This window comes from Oncorhynchus keta, chromosome 4 (assembly GCF_023373465.1).
Source record: "Oncorhynchus keta strain PuntledgeMale-10-30-2019 chromosome 4, Oket_V2, whole genome shotgun sequence".
Classification (NCBI taxonomy): domain Eukaryota; kingdom Metazoa; phylum Chordata; class Actinopteri; order Salmoniformes; family Salmonidae; genus Oncorhynchus; species Oncorhynchus keta.
Window position 1 is genome coordinate 12,606,641 of NC_068424.1, and position 16,182 is coordinate 12,622,822.

General features: G+C 44.5%; 1 long non-coding RNA gene across 1 annotated transcript; it reads right to left on the reverse strand.

Moving 5' to 3' along the window:
- Nucleotides 1-2,810: 2,810 nt before the first annotated feature.
- On the reverse strand, nt 2,811-16,158 carry LOC127917475 (uncharacterized). Its single transcript, XR_008097459.1, has 3 exons — nt 15,998-16,158; nt 4,349-4,526; nt 2,811-4,238 (listed from the first exon to the last, which is right to left on the reverse strand). It is a non-coding gene; the product is annotated as an uncharacterized LOC127917475 (long non-coding RNA).
- Nucleotides 16,159-16,182: the final 24 nt, after the last annotated feature.

Here is a 16,182-nt window from a genome sequence, read left to right on the forward strand (position 1 = left end):
CATTTTGACTAAACATGACTTCAACATGACTACTTTTCCAAATTCCATTCCGTTTTCCACATTGATTCAATGTCATCACATTGATTTCTGGGGTTGAAATTACGTGGAAACAACATTGATTCTACCAGTTTTTACCCAGTGAGGAACTAGTAAATTGGTTTTATGAACACTGCTAATGTAACTTTCTAAATGCACAGCATTAATGCTGTCTTCTGTTTTTCCTGTGTTTACAGACACAATGGCCTTCTCGGTTGGTTTGACTTGACTCAGGACACGAATCACATTGACCTACAGCAGAATAATCCCAACCCAACTAACGTTACTAATCTACACACACTGATTCCAGCTACAGTCCAGCATTATTAACAGTGTCTATGAGTGACAGACAGTGGTGATCTCTTCCTGCTTCTCCTGTGGATTGGTATAGAACTTTACCAAAATGACCTGTATGGTATGTATAATAGGGAACACAATGCCGGCAAGGTTGATGTGTACATATCTAATGGTTTGTCTCTAGAGCTGAAGCACGAGATGTGGTCTACATGAGTCTCCACCAAGACATGGTGGAGCCAAGTCTCTGATGCCCCAGCACCTTCAGTGGGTTCCTGCTCTTCCCTATTTGAGGGCAGCATCATTTTTATTTTATTTAACTAGGCAAGTCAGTTAAGAACAAATGCATATTTATAATGACGGCCTACCGGGAAACAGTGGGTTAACTGCCTTGTTCAGGGGCCGAATTACAGATTTTTACCTTGTCAGCTCGGGGATTTGATCCAGCAAACTTTTGGTTACTGGCCCAACGCTCTAACCACTAGATTACCTGCCACCCCAGCTTTCTGATGTGAGCTGTTCTGGTGTTAAAGAAACCTGATCTCTTTAACCAATAAACTGCATTCTAAAAATACAAGACCTTCTTTTGTACTTCATATTTTTCCTGATTTGGATTTGTAAATGCACATCATTTTGTGGACAGTCCCCATTCATACATGGGTCATTCATTCAACCAATTGGGTGCCCTTTGAGTAGCGTAACTTTGTAAAATAATAAAAACATGTTTGATTTTTACCTTACTTTAACATTGTTATACAGAGCACATGTTCAACTTAAACACCTTTTTATTAAGAGTTATTGGTTGTTTAGCAACCAAACCAAGGCTTGGGAAACTATTGGGCGAAACAGACAGGGTTGGCTTAGAATGTTTACTGAAAGCGTAAATACATTTGCAATATGAGCACTTGCCTCTCAAATACATTCTTAGTTGGTATGCAAGCTAGCGAATTTTAGCCATATTTGCATTGGCATGAAATCCATCAAAACAAGACATGGCATCATAAACAAGATGAATCGAGCTTAAACAAGCCACTTACGATTACGTACATGGCAGGTTTTCCTCATTCTTGCTTGCAATGACCATCCAGAAACACACCAACAGGCTGACCTCTGCCCCATGGAAGCACGCACATCGTTTTGGTGACGTCGTCAGCTAACCCGTCTATTAAGTGCCAAATAAAGTCACAGGGTTGACTGTTGACTGGGTTATGTCTATCCCCTTGTGACAGGGGGAATGGAAGTGTGTTGTGTGCAACAGTGAAGGGCAATTGAAAGTAACCTTCACAAAAACATTGTAATTATTCAAACATTTCTCGATCTATATGGGTAACAGGATTGACACGTTACGTTTGACCCACTAGGGTCTCCACAACAACACAACATGGCCAGAGAAGAACGTCTGCTTCTAGACTATGATTTGACAGATGTTAAGTGTTCCTTCTGATATTTCTTTAAAGGAATAATTTCACCACATAATGAGGGTTCAGTTCCCCTAACACAGATGACCTTCCTTATGCCTTAAAATTAATACACAAGTAAAGCTCAAATAAATCCAGGTTAGCAGGCAATATTAACCAGGTGAAATTGTGTCACTTCTCTTGCGTTCATTGCACGCAGAGTCAGGGTATATGCAACAGTTTGGGCCGCCTGGCTCTTTGCGAACTAACTTGACAGAATTTTACGTAATTATGACATAACATTGAAGGTTGTGCAATGTAACAGGAATATTTAGACTCATGGATGCCACCCGTTAGATAAAATACAGAACGGAATAAACGTTTTGTTTTCGAGATGATTGTTTCCGGATTTGACCTAAGGCTCGTATTTGATAGAGCAGTCTGACTGAGGGGTGGTAGGCAGCAGCAGGCTCGTAATAGTCAAAGGTATGTGGTTTAAAGAGAAATAGTCCTTTAATAAAAAGTATTTAGTCAGCCACCAATTGTGCAAGTTCTCCCACTTAAAAAGATGAGGCCTGTCATTTTCATCATAGGTACACTTCAACTATGACAGACAAAATGAAAAGAAAAACAGAAAATCACATTGTAGGATTTTTAATTAATTCATTTGCAAATAAATTCATTAAAAATCCTACAATGTGATTTTCTGGATTTTTTTTCTCATTTTGTCTGTCATAGTTGAAGTGTACCTATGATGAAAATTACAGGCCTCTCATCTTTTTAAGTGGGAGAACTTGCACAATTGGTGGCTGACTAAATACTTTTTTGCCCCACTGTATATATATATATATATACACACACACACAGGCTAAAAATCGGCCGATTAATCGGTATCGGCTTTTTTGGGACCTCCAATATTCGGTATCGGCGTTGAAAAACCATAATCGGTCGTCCTCTAATTCATAGTCACTTCTCAACAATTCATAGTCGCTTCTCAACGAGTCAGATTCACTTCTCAATGAGTCACTTCAATGATTCATAATCACTTCTCAACAATTCATAGTCACTTCTCAACAATTCATAGTCACTTCTCAATTATGGTCTTTATTTGTATATCCAAAACAAACAAATCAACAAATGGCCTGCAGCCAGCATGTCAGTCTCACAGTGCTCTTGTTAAGTTAATAAATAAATAAATACATATGGAAAACACTAAATGTAGAGTTCATACAGCTATTAGGCTTTCATTATAAACAGCATTGGACTGTACCACTAGGATTGGACTGTACCACTACGATTGGACTGTGCCATGTAGCACTTAGGCCGGGTTTCATTATTCGAGAATATCTGACCAACTTTGATATTGGGGTGAACTATCCCTCTAAGCATCCTTTACTGAAAATGGATGAATAACTCATTTGATAGAACACAGACACAAAGACATGACTCATTATACCTGGTGCAGTGAGTGAGACATCAGGACATGACCATGGGACAGTACACACATGCTGATCAGCCACACACTGTGGAGGGGACATCAGTTAGCAGGCCACATAAGAAACAACCTGTTGGAGACTAGCAAAACAGTGCAGTGAAATTAACGGTCAAGTTTCAGCGTCAGTGTCTCCAATTATCATATCATGGCAATATATATATGTGTTTTAGTTTCCAACAGCCTAAATTGCCAGGTCTCTGGTAAAATAGATTCTCAATCTCAGGATATCTCCTAGTTAAATGAAGGCTCAATCATTTAGAGAGTAAAAGGGGGTTGTTGTTCCTGTAAGGATGTCCACATGATTGACAGGGGGCCCGGGCCAATGGCATCAGGGCAGAGAAGAAAGAGCAGGAGTCCGTGTCCAACCACTGTTCATTGTTCTGAGCGACAGTCCTGTGTTAAGGATGGTAACCATAGTGAATCCCCAAGGGTGGTTAGGGATGTTCCACTTCCGCTGTTGAAAACTTCTTCGGCCATGTACAAATCACCTTAATTGGCCACCTTTCCTCATTTCCTTTCCTTTAGGAAGGGCCACTGAAGGGTCAATGGACTAGGTAGGATACTACCATATTTCTTCATCAGCCACACCATATTAATCCAACTCTGTTTTTCCCATGAATTTCGTTCCTTCCACTATATAAACTTCAGGGAGAAAGAGCAGAATCGGAATGGGCTTGTTTTAATTTCAGCTTCTGTTGTTTAGAAGGAAAGGAGGCAAGGAAAGGAAGCTTTTTAAGACTGTTGGGAGAAGGACCAGCACAGAGGACTCGGCGTGCTGTGACTGCCTCGGTAACGCCAACAACTCATGTTATTGGCTCAGGGCAGAGTTCTGAGAGCAGGTTGGGAAGCTCTACTGGTAGAAGGTCTACAGTTCACAGATCAGTAGCTTGGAAAAAGAGCAGGGGTTTGGGTCCAGGTCTAGATCATCTGCTAGCTCCCCAACTCTTTACCTCCCTCTTCTGGTGTGGATGAAGACTCAGACAGGGTCTTGCTCTTTTCAGCATCCTCTCTTTCTCCTGAGAGAGAGAGGAGAGAGCAGAAGGGCAGTTTAGTCTGTGTGTGTGTGCATGCGCATGTCTACGTGTGCGCCGGTGTGAATATGTGTGTGTCTGTCCAATGCTCTGACCTGACTTGTTGATGTTGAGCTGTGCCAGGTCCTGTGACAGGTCGCTGGGTCCCTGTGCCTCAGGGGATTGTGGGATATCGTGTACGGCGTTCCGTCGGCCGGTCCGCTGTGAAGCGATGAAGTCTTCATATGTCGCCTCCACATCAGTCATAGCTGACACACCTCAACATAGCAGGACCTGGGAGACAGGGGAACACACAGTATAAATACAAACACACCCTCTCAGTGTGTGTGTGTGTGTGTGTGTGTGTCACTTTAAAATGGAAGCCAAATAAAAACCATTGATTTAAAATTTTAATGACTACTTCGAACAATTTACACAGATAGTAAGAAAACATTAAAAAACATTTCCTGCAGATGCAAAGTTTGTTAACAGAATTAAAGGGCTCCGGGCAGCCGAGCGGAAATGGAGGAAAACTCGCCTCCCTGCGGACCTGGCATCCTTTCACTCCCTCCTCTCTACATTTTCCTCCTCTGTCTCTGCTGCTAAAGCCACTTTCTACCATTCTAAATTCCAAGCATCTGCCTCTAACCCTAGGAAGCTCTTTGCCACCTTCTCCTCCCTCCTGAATCCTCCCCCCCTCCTCCCTCTCTGCAGATTACTTCGTCAACCATTTTGAAAAGAAGGTCGATGACATCCGATCCTCGTTTGCTAAGTCAAACGACACCGCTGGTTCTGCTCACACTGCCCTACCCTATGCTCTGACCTCTTTCCCCTCTCTCTCCAGATGAAATCTCGCGTCTTGTGACGGCCGGCCGCCCAACAACCTGCCCGCTTGACCCTATCCCCTCCTCTCTTCTCCAGACCATTTCCGGAGACCTTCTCCCTTACCTCACCTCGCTCATCAACTCATCCCTGACCGCTGGCTACGTCCCTCCCGTCTTCAAGAGAGCGAGAGTTGCACCCCTTCTGAAAAAACCTACACTCGATCCCTCCGATGTCAACAACTACAGACCAGTATCCCTTCTCTCTTTTCTCTCCAAAACTCTTGAGCGTGCCGTCCTTGGCCAGCTCTACCGCTATCTCTCTCAGAATGACCTTCTTGATCCAAATCAGTCAGGTTTCAAGACTAGTCATTCAACTGAGACTGCTCTTCTCTGTATCACGGAGGCGCTCCGCACTGCTAAAGCTAACTCTCTCTCCTCTGCTCTCATCCTTCTAGACCTATCGGCTGCCTTCGATACTGTGAACCATCAGATCCTCCTCTCCACCCTCTCCGAGTTGGGCATCTCCGGCGCGGCCCACGCTTGATTGCGTCCTACCTGACAGGTCGCTCCTACCATGGGGCGTGACGATAATCTGTCTCCTCACCACGCTCTCACCACTGGTGTCCCCCAGGGCTCTGTTCTAGGCCCTCTCTTATTCTCGCTATACACCAAGTCACTTGGCTCTGTCATAACCTCACATGGTCTCTCCTATCATTGCTATGCAGACGACACACAATTAATCTTCTCCTTTCCCCCTTCTGATGACCAGGTGGCGAATCGCATCTCTGCATGTCTGGCAGACATATCAGTGTGGATGACGGATCACCACCTCAAGCTGAACCTCAGCAAGACGGAGCTCCTCTTCCTCCCGGGGAAGGACTGCCCGTTCCATGATCTCGCCATCACGGTTGACAACTCCATTGTGTCCTCCTCCCAGAGCGCTAAGAACCTTGGCGTGATCCTGGACAACACCCTGACGTTCTCAACTAACATCAAGGCGGTGTCCCGTTCCTGTAGGTTCATGCTCTACAACATCCGCAGAGTACGACCCTGCCTCACACAGGAAGCGGCGCAGGTCCTAATCCAGGCACTTGTCATCTCCCGTCTTGATTACTGCAACTCGCTGTTGGCTGGGCTCCCTGCCTGTGCCATTAAACCCCTACAACTCATCCAGAACGCCGCAGCCCATCTGGTGTTCAACCTTCCCAAGTTCTCTCACGTCACCCCGCTCCTCCGCTCTCTCCACTGGCTTCCAGTTGAAGCTCGCATCCGCTACAAGACCATGGTGCTCGCCACGGAGCTGTGAGGGGAACGGCACCTCAGTACCTCCAGGCTCTGATCAGGCCCTACACCCAAACAAGGGCACTGCGTTCATCCACCTCTGGCCTGCTCGCCTCCCTACCACTGAGGAAGTACAGTTCCCGCTCAGCCCAGTCAAAACTGTTCGCTGCTCTGGCCCCCCAATGGTGGAACAAACTCCCTCACGACGCCAGGACAGCGGAGTCAATCACCACCTTCCGGAGACACCTGAAACCCCACCTCTTCAAGGAATACCTAGGATAGGGTAAGTAAGGGTAAGTAATCCTTCTCCCCCCAACAAGATTTAGATGCAAGTGGCTGTTCCACTGGTTGTCATAAGGTGTATGCACCAATTTGTAAGTCGCTCTGGATAAGAGCGTCTGCTAAATGACTTAAATGTAAATGTAAATGTAAAGTAAACATCTCTGTTCTATATTCTGCTACCAAACTTTGTATCTGCTTAGTTTTTCCTGTAAATGTGTTTTTGTACAATTGTCAGTGGACAATCTTAAAGTCGTCCTTGTGCATAGAGTTGTATGCTTGTTTAAGTTGGTTTTTGTTTGGTATACAAAACTGAGTATCAGTGTAATTCCGTTACCATGGAGCCATCCTAGACCAGGGATCAACAACTAGATTCAGCCTGGGACAATTTTTTGATTGGGTGTTTTTTAGTCAGTTAAAACTTTTGTTTAGGGGGGGGCTTAGAAAACTTGGGCGTGGGGGGAAATAAAAACAGGGAGAAAGAGCAGAATCGGAATGGGCTTGTTTTAATTTCAGCTCCTGTTGTTTAGAAAGAAAGGAGGCAAGGAAAGGAAGCTTTTTAAGACTGTTGGTAACTGCCTCGGTAACGCCAACAACTCATGTTATTGGCTCAGGGCAGAGTTCTGAGAGCAGGTTGGGAAGCTCTACTGGTAGAAGGTCTACACCACCAGTTGGTGAATCCTGCCCTAAAACAGCCATCTGCTTAGGGGAGCCAGACAGTGGTGAATCCTGCCCTACAACAGCCATCTGCTGAGGGGAGCCAGACAGTGGTGAATCCTGCCCTACAACAGCCATCTGCTGAGGGGAGCCAGACAGTGGTGAATCCTGCCCTACAACAGCCATCTGCTTAGGGGAGCCAGACAGTGGTGAATCCTGCCCTACAACAGCCACCTGCTGAGGGGAGCCAGACAGTGGTGAATCCTGCCCTACAACAGCCATCTGCTGAGGGGAGCCAGACAGTGGTGAATCCTGCCCTACAACAGCCATCTGCTTAGGGGAGCCAGACAGTGGTGAATCCTACCCTACAACAGCCATCTGCTGAGGGGAGCCAGACAGTGGTGAATCCTGCCCTACAACAGCCATCTGCTGAGGGGAGCCAGACAGTGGTGAATCCTGCCCTACAACAGCCATCTGCTGAGGGGAGCCAGACAGTGGTGAATCCTGCCCTACAACAGCCATCTGCTGAGGGGAGCCAGACAGTGGTGAATCCTGCCCTACAACAGCCATCTGCTGAGGGGAGCCAGACAGTGGTGAATCCTGCCCTACAACAGCCATCTGCTGAGGGGAGCCAGACAGTGGTGAGTATTCATAGATGCCAAGGGAAATCAGGCTCCCCACCCCCCCCCCCCAAAAAATGACAAAGAAAACAAAAATATATACAAAATAATGAATGTATCATCCGTCTCTCCGTGTTTTATAAATGTCCTTCAATTCGCAAGAGGCTGAATGTATCTCACCAGAGAAAGCAGCCAAGTGAACGAAAAACAACACCCCTCTGTCTCTGTATGTGGAGCCCATACATGCTTTCTGGTCAAAAAGAGTATGACATTGTTGCCACCCATAGTATTGAATGCAAGGGAAGCCAGTGAGCAGTTGGCCTCCCTTGATAACAATATATATTTTTTAAAATGTATAAAATAATAGCCAATCAGCGTTGAGCGAAACAGTGAGCTCAGCTGTGAATGGTCCTGGCACACCAAAAACAAAAAAAAAAAAAAAAAAGTGTCAAGGGAAACTAGTTTGGATTTGGCTTCACACCAAGCACATCACAGTAAAAATAATATTAATCATTGACAGAATTTTTTTTATTGTTGTGTCATTGTCCTCCGGTGGCTAGCTAGCTAAACATCATCCCTTTCCTATATTAGCCATGAATGGAGATAGGGATTTGGACTTAAGAGGTTTTTACTTAATACTCCATACTGGCCAATGATTATAATGGTGATTCTGAACCAACCATAAATGCATACATTGTGCCCCTGGCCTGAGAGGATGGAAGTTCAACATGTAGTTGGCTGGCTAATGTTAACTAGCTGGCCTGGCACATCGCGTTGCCCATGAAAGGAAGTTAGGCTAGCGAGCAAGCATTTTAGCCAGGTAGCCTAGGACAACAAAAACTAAAAGCGTGTCAGACTGTTCAGGCAACATGAAAGGAGGATGGCATTGGCTATTCTCTACAAGTAGGGTGAGTCACCATGTTTTTTCTACTTGCACACACACACAGAAATCAGTACCATGGACAGACAGCATATTTAGCTTACGTTGAATGGAATTAAAAGGACCACAGTGGAAGTAAGAGGACCACAGTGGAAGTAAGAGGACCACAGTGGAAGTAAGAGGACCGCAGTGGAAGTAAGAGGACCACAGTGGAAGTAAGAGGACCACAGTGGAAGTAAGAGGACCACAGTGGAAGTAAGAGGACCACAGTGGAAGTACGTCCCAGACGGTGCGTTATCCATGATTTTAGTGCATCTTTTAGTTGTCACTGTATTAGACTAAGCATAGGTGATTAGATGTTGAAATGTTGACTTTGAATCAATAGTTGTTCAGTAATCCAAAAAAGGTGGGAAACATTAACTGTTTGTTACATGCTATATTTATGCTTTGTGTCACCAGACAGATGTTGCTCTCCGGTTTGTGATGAAACAAAAAGGTGTGGTTGAATTTATTCTGCCACTGTGTCTTCTTATTTTCTCGAGCTTTAGGCCTATATACCACAGTCGCAAGGCATATGAACTAACAGGTTATAGAGAAAACAACAATTATCACAACACACAGGTTGTAAGATGTCTTTTTACTCTGGTTGACTTCAACCAGGGATTATACCCATGCACCACTGCTGCAGCCAGAGGAAAGGCCTCACCGGTCTTTTGGTTAGCACTCAGAGAACCCAGTCCCTACAAACACACTCAGTCAGTGACATCACCATCTTCCCTTTTGAACAGCTTTACATGTTTTTCTTCATTCAAAACCATCACTGTATCTACAGTTGAAGCTAGAAGTTTACATACACAACCACATTGGGGCGGCAGGGTAGCCTAGTGGTTAGAGCATTGGACTAGTAACCGGAAGGTTGCAAGTTCAAATCCCTGAGCTGACAAGGTACAAAATCTGTCGTTCTGCCCCCGAACAGGCAGAACAGGCAGCCACTGTTCCTAGGCCGTCATTGAAAATAACAATGTGTTCTTAACTGACTTGCCTAGTAAAATAAAATAAAAATTCAAACTCAGGTTTTCACAATTCCTGACATTTAATCCTAGTAAAGATTCCAAGTCTTAGGTCAGTTAGTATCACCACTTTATTTTAAGAATGTGAAATATAGTAGAGAGAATAATTTATTTATTTCCTCACATTCCCAGTGGGTCAGAAGTTTACATATACTCAATTAGTATTCGGTAGCATGGTCTTTAAATTTTTTAACTTGGGTCAAACATTTTGGGGAGCCTTCCACAAGCTTCCCACAATAAGTTGGGTGAATTTTGGTCCATTCCTTCTGACAGAGCTGGTGTAAAGGTTTGTAGGCCTCCTTGCTCACACACGCCTTTTCAGTTCTGCCCACAATGTATCTATAGGATTGAAGTCAGGGCTTTGTGATGGCCATTCCAATACCTGGACTTTGTTGTCCTTAAGCCATTTTGCCACAACTTTGGAAGTATGCTTGGAAGACCCATTTGCAACCAAGCTTTAACTTCCTGACTGATGTCTTGAGATGTTGCTTCAATATATCCACATAATTTTCCTCCCTCATGATGCCATCTATTTTGTGAAGTGCACCAGTTCCTCCTGTAACAAAGCACCCCCACAATATGATGCTGCCACCCCCGTGCTTCATGGTTGGGATGGTGTTCTTTGGCTTGCAAGCTTCCCCCTTTTTCCTCCAAACATAATGATGGTCATTATGGCCAAACAGTTCTATTTTTGTTTCATCAGACCAGAGGACATTTCTCCAAAAAGTACAACCTTTGTCACCATGTGCAGTTGCAAACCGTAGTCTGGCTTTTTTATGGCAGTTTTGGAGCAGTGGCTTCTTCCTTGCTGAGCTGTCTTTCGGGTTATGTTGACTCGTTTTATTGTGGATATAGATAGTTTTATACCGGTTTCCTCCAGCATATTCACAAGGTCTTTTGCTGTTGTTCTGGGAAAAAAAAAATCACTTTTCACACCAATGTATGTTCATCTCCAGGATTCAGAACGCGTCTCCTTCCTGAGCGTTATGACAGCTGCAAGGTCCCATGGTGTTTATACTTGCGTGCAATTGTTTGTACAGATGAACAAGGTACCTTCAGGCGTGTGGAAATTGCTCCCAAGGATGAACCAGACTTGTGGAGGTCTTGGCTGATTTCCCCATGATGTCAAGCAAAGAGGCACCAAGTGTGAAGGTAGACCTTGAAATACATCCACAGGTACACCTCCAATTGACTCAAATTATGTCAATTAGCCTATCAGAAGCTTCTAAAGCCAAGACATAATTTTCTGGAAATGTCCAAGTTGTTTAAAGGCACAGTCAACTTAATGTAAACTTCTGGCCCACTGGAATTGTGATACAGTGAATTATAGGGGAATAATCTGTCTGTAAATAATTGTTGTAAACATTACTTGTCATGCACAAAGTAGATGTCCTAACTTGCCAAAACTATAGTTTGTTAACAAGAAATGTGTGGAGTATTTAAAAACCAGTTTTAATGACTCCAACCTAAGTGTATGGAAACTTCCAACTTCAACCGTACGTTACACACAAACTGCTGCCCCTTTGGGTAAGAAATGCAATGTATTTACGTCTTTGTTGTCTCTCTGTTGAAGCCAATCGATCCTTCTATGGGTAATGGCTCCAACCTAAGTGTATGTAAACTTCCGACTTCAACTGTATGTACTACGACAGGGCTTGTCCTAATATTTATACATTAATTAATTCCATTATTTTACTTTTAGATGTGTGTGTATTGTTGTGAATTGTTAGATACTACTGCAGTGCTTGAGCAAGGAACACAAGCATTTCGCTACACCCGTAATAACATCTGCATGTAACCAATACAATTAGATTTGACTATGAGCTTTCTTTGTATATGTGGATTTTCCCCATTTACTGACTGACAAATGTGTTGTTATTACCACAACACATGCCATTTGCAAGATGCCAGAGCATGTCTCTGTACTGTGACTTATGTGTCAACCGTCCGTATGCCAACAGCCATGTGGTTGTGTGTGTGTGTGCGAGCAGCATGCCAGAGCATGTCTCTGTACTGTGAGTTATGTGTCAACCGTCTGTAGGCCAACAGCCATGTGGTTGTGTGTGTGTGTGCGAGCAGCATGCCAGAGCATGTCTCTGTACTGTGACTTATGTGTCAACCGTCCGTATGCCAACAGCCATGTGGTTGTGTGTGTGTGTGCGAGCAGCATGCCAGAGCATGTCTCTGTACTGTGAGTTATGTGTCAACCGTCTGTAGGCCAACAGCCATGTGGTTGTGTGTGTGTGTGCGAGCAGCATGCCAAAGCATGTCTCTGTACTGTGACTTATGTGTCAACCGTCTGTAGGCCAACAGCCATGTGGTTGTGTGTGTGTGCGAGCAGCATGCCAAAGCATGTCCCTGTGCTGAAGCATGTGCCAACCCTTCCACATTAAGGGCAACAGCCTTCCTAATATAGCCTTCAGACAAACTGTCAATAGATAAATAATTTAACAATTGAATTGTGCCAAACACAAATCCTTCAAAATGTATATCTTAAAATGGCCATAACTGATAAACATGAGCTATTCACCATTTAGCTTTGAATGTGACACAATATGAAGGAGCAGATTGGTTCCATCCAGTGAAAGTCTTTAAGGACAAATCCAGCTGGATATGAAACGTGAGCCGGCCACTCATTAGGTGGCCCCCTCATTAGCCGGCCCGCTCATTAGGCGGCCCCCTCATTAGGCGGGCCCCTCATTAGCCGGCCCGCTCATTAGGCGGGCCCCTCATTAGGCGGGCCCCTCATTAGCCGGCCCGTTCATTAGCCGGCCCGCTCATTAGGCGGCCCCCTCATTAGACGGGCCCCTCATTAGCCGGCCCGCTCATTAGGCGGCCCCCTCATTAGGCGGGCCCCTCATTAGCCTGCCCGCTCATTAGGCGGCCCCCTCATTAGGCGGCCCCCTCATTAGCCGGCCCCCTCATTAGGCGCCCCCCTCATTAGGCGGGCCGCTCATTAGGCGGGCCCCTCATTAGGCGGGCCGTTCATTAGGCGGGCCGCTCATTAGGCGGGCCCCTCATTAGGCGGGCCGTTCATTAGCCGGCCCCCTCATTAGGCGGCCCCCTCATTAAGCGGGCCGCTCATTAGGCGGGCCCCTCATTAGGCGGGCCGCTCATTAGGCGGTCCCCTCATTAGCAGATTGACAAGGGCAGCATTTTCTAAGCTTAACTGGCCAACACGCACCTCCAACAAAACATCAAACCTCACATATTTCTGCCCCAAAACAATGACTTCTCTCAACCAGTGGCATATGGGCTGTTTAGGTGAGCGCTGATGCTGCCCTGTGATAAGCAGTGCCCACTTTGTCAAAGACAGGGTCGCTAAATATTTATCTTGTCCAAGTCCAGCGCAGCCCTCCAGGGTGCTGTTGGAGAGACGGATGGCTGCAGCACTCGACCAACATTCCATCCCCAAAAACTAACATAAATCATGTAGCAGATATGGAATAAAGAGGATGAGGCCTTTTCTGTAGCCTACAGGCTGGAGATAAAATGTATGAAAATGTAATGAGACAGAAACTGTTTAGGATATATCATGCAAGTTTCTCTGATCAAATAGCCCTACCTAAATGGCGCGCAATCAACAACGACAACAAAAAACGCACTGTCATGTTAACAAAACAACATATCCTAAAAACAGGACAGGTCAAAGTGAAATGGACAATATGGAATGGACCAATCACAACCGTTGTCCAGGAGTTCCACCCCATTGTCATGATCAGTGGTTTCAAGTTTGTATCCGTATATTTTTTGACAAGCTGATCATAGTGGAATAAAGAAAATACATCTGCATTTCCCGCTGTGTAAACACATTGCAAATAGGCTCAGGATAACTCTTGATGAAGTTGGGTAGCTGATATGTAGCACTTAAATAGGCTCAGGATAACTCTTGATGAAGTTGGGTAGCTGATATGTAGCACTTAAATAGGCTCAGGATAACTCTTGATGAAGTTGGGTAGCTGATATGTAGCACTTAAATAGGCTCAGGATAACTCTTGATGAAGTTGGGTAGCTGATATGTAGCACTTAAATAGGCTCAGGATAACTCCTGATGAAGTTGGGTAGCTGATATGTAGCACTTAAATAGGCTCAGGATAACTCCTGATGAAGTTGGGTAGCTGATATGTAGCACTTAAATAGGCTCAGGATAACTCTTGATGAAGTTGGGTAGCTGATATGTAGCACTTAAATAGGCTCAGGATAACTCTTGATGAAGTTGGGTAGCTGATATGTAGCACTTAAATAGGCTCAGGATAACTCTTGATGAAGTTGGGTAGCTGATATGTAGCACTTAAATAGGCTCAGGATAACTCCTGATGAAGTTGGGTAGCTGATATGTAGCACTTAAATAGGCTCAGGATAACTCCTGATGAAGTTGGGTAGCTGATATGTAGCACTTAAATAGGCTCAGGATAACTCCTGATGAAGTTGGGTAGCTGATATGTAGCACTTAAATAGACTAATTGATTAGTCACAGGAATCAGCAGCAATAAAGCCAATGCAACGGTCTATTTTTTCAAATTGTCCCACCACATGGATGGACATTAATTAATGCCATTGGGGGTGCGACATGGTAGGCTACACCCTAGTAAGCACTGTCCCATGTCTTTTGGATATCCTTATGTGGTCCTGTCATCTTTTTGGGGGTGTTTTACAGGTGCCACTGTAGGCCAGGGATGCACAACTCCAGTCCTCTGGGTCCTGATTGGTGTCCCATCTGACAGCAACAGTGAACTAATAATGATCCTCAGTTTAGAATGCAATTAGTCTCATCAGCTGTGTTGATTAGGGAAGGGGAAAAAGTGTGACACCACTCTGGCCCCCCCAAGGACTGGAGTTTCTCCATCCCTGCTGTAGGCTATACCTCAGTAAGCACAGACTGATGTTGATGCCTTTTGTCGTTTTTTTGCCCTGTCTGGACCAGACTTGTATTTTTGGTGCAGTCTGGACCGACCTTGATTTACACAAGTTGTTTTTTGGTTCAGTCCGAACCAATCAGACTTTGGTTTGTCTGGACCAGCCTTGATTTGGTCCAATCATAGAGGTCTAAAAATGACATATTTTCAACTTTCATTCAGAACCAAAAACGAAGCTGGGATCAACTTCTGGAAAATACACATTTTCACCTTTCACTCAGAACCTAAATTGAATAACTTCAATATCTGGAAAAATACGTATTTTAGACATCTTTACAACGTAATTTTGCTTACTGTCACTACTCTTGTAGGGACTGCAATTTTTTGTCTCACCTAGGGTAGCAGAAAGGCCAGGACCGGCCATGATGAAAGGCTTGAAAATCCCCCCCATTACGATATTTCTCTAATTCAATTTGAACGAATGTGGACTAGAGCGCGACAGTGAGTGTATTTTGTTGTTACAACGTTTACATGCACACACATAATTAAATATTAAACGGATTAAGGCAGTAGGTAGATTAAATAAATCATGTAAACACCATACTCTGTTTATCTTAATCGGCACAAGGTCAATATTGCCGATTAAAAACACCTGGTTTTCTGAGCAATCTTTAATTATTAGAACATGTAAACACCTTCATCGGCGTTGCAGTGTTGCGTTCTACCTGCGAATGTGCTATAACAGCAGCCGAGCGAGCCTCCCTCTAACGCGAGCGAATTGTGTTCTCAACAACTGAATGTATGCGTCTTTTAGAAGTAGTTTTCACATATGAAATTTAATGTCCGAACATGTTCGCTGTGGTAGAAAGAGCCTTTATTTTGATTGGCGATGTTCTACATTTTAGAGAGCCATTATGTAGCCTGATTTCATCTGTAAACAGGATTATTATGGAAATCGTTCTTGCAAAGCATGTACACGTTTTAATCGAACTATTATTAATCTGACTATCCACAATCGCATTATTGTGTGCATGTAACCGTACTAATTAATGTTCAACTCTATAATAGCATTAACGTCCGCTGTATGGCAACATTGTAATCACATTTGTGGCGATGTATCATTTGCAAAACAAGGGGACGAGTTTCAACCGGCCTAAATCAAAACACCAGAAAACATCGGTAAATATTGACAAATACTTTTCTGCAATCTGTAGTTTGACAGCCTTTGAGGCACAGCGAAAGCGGCACCATTTAAACCGATTACATACACCGAAACTTGACACGTTATTAAATCTTACCCTGTGTGTGTTGAGGACTTCCAAACAAGCTGCTTTGCACGGTTAATCACACAGCGACATAAGCGGTCATTTGTTTTCTGTCGCATCTACAGATGCAACTGGACCTCTTCTGGCGCACGTGGGCATGACGTCTGAGCGCCAGGCGGTTGGGCACGGCTCGTGCACTGGCTCGCGTGTTCAATTAG